Below are 1009 nucleotides of genomic sequence, written 5' to 3'. Positions count from 1 at the left end.
TTCTACCATATTCCTCTTATAACCTCGGACGTTGTGTGGGCAACGATCTTCCGAGATGAGAAACCACCAAGCACCTTCTTCTTCTCCTAGCTAGGTTCGGCCAACACAAAGAAGCTTCACCAAGGACGAAGAACAAAACACCAACCAAGCTCCAAGGGATACAAGCTTTCTCTCCATCTTCTTCTTCTTCTCCAAGTAGTATCCGGCCACCACAAGAACTCCAAGCAAGAGATAAGTTTCGGCCACCACAAAAGAGGAAGAAAGGAAGAGGATGGCCGGCCACAATAATTTTCTTCAAGGATGAATAATTTCGGCCACCACCAATGCTCCAAGGGATGCTAGAGATGAGACTTGCTTTCTCTCCTTCTTCTCCTTCCTTGATCTGGCCACAAACAAAAGCTCCACCAAGAAGATAGGTTTCGGCCAACAAGAGAAGAAGAGAGAAAGGGAAGGGCCGGCCACCACACCAAGGAAAAGAGGGAGAAAAATAATAGAGGTTGTTCACCATGAAGGCACCCCTACCCCTTCTTTTATATTCCTTGGCTTTGGTAAATAAGGAAATTTATTTATAATAAAATTTCCTTAACTTTCCTTGACAACAATTAATTAAGAAAAAATTAAATAAATTTTCCTAATTAATTGTATGTGGCCGGTCAGCTCATGTAGAGCAAATAGGATAATTTTAATCAACAATTAAAACTTCATTTTTTGTCTTTGGAAATTTTTAAAAAATAAAATTTCCTTTTAAAATCCCTTCATGGTTGATAAAAAGAAATTTCTATAATTTTAATTTTCAACATGTGAATAATTTTTTAGAGAGAAAAAATAAAATATCTTTCCAATCTACAAATAAGAAAAGAGATCTAATCTCTTTCTTTTAATCTTTTTGTAGATCTTTTTAAAGAGATATATTTTAATTTTAATTCTCTGTAATAAATTATATCTTCCACATAATAAAAATTAAAATTCTTTTTAATTTAATGGGGGCCGGCCACCTAAGCTTGGGTTC

Source organism: Zingiber officinale, chromosome 4A (assembly GCF_018446385.1).
Source record: "Zingiber officinale cultivar Zhangliang chromosome 4A, Zo_v1.1, whole genome shotgun sequence".
Classification (NCBI taxonomy): domain Eukaryota; kingdom Viridiplantae; phylum Streptophyta; class Magnoliopsida; order Zingiberales; family Zingiberaceae; genus Zingiber; species Zingiber officinale.
This window is presented reverse-complemented; position numbering follows the sequence as displayed.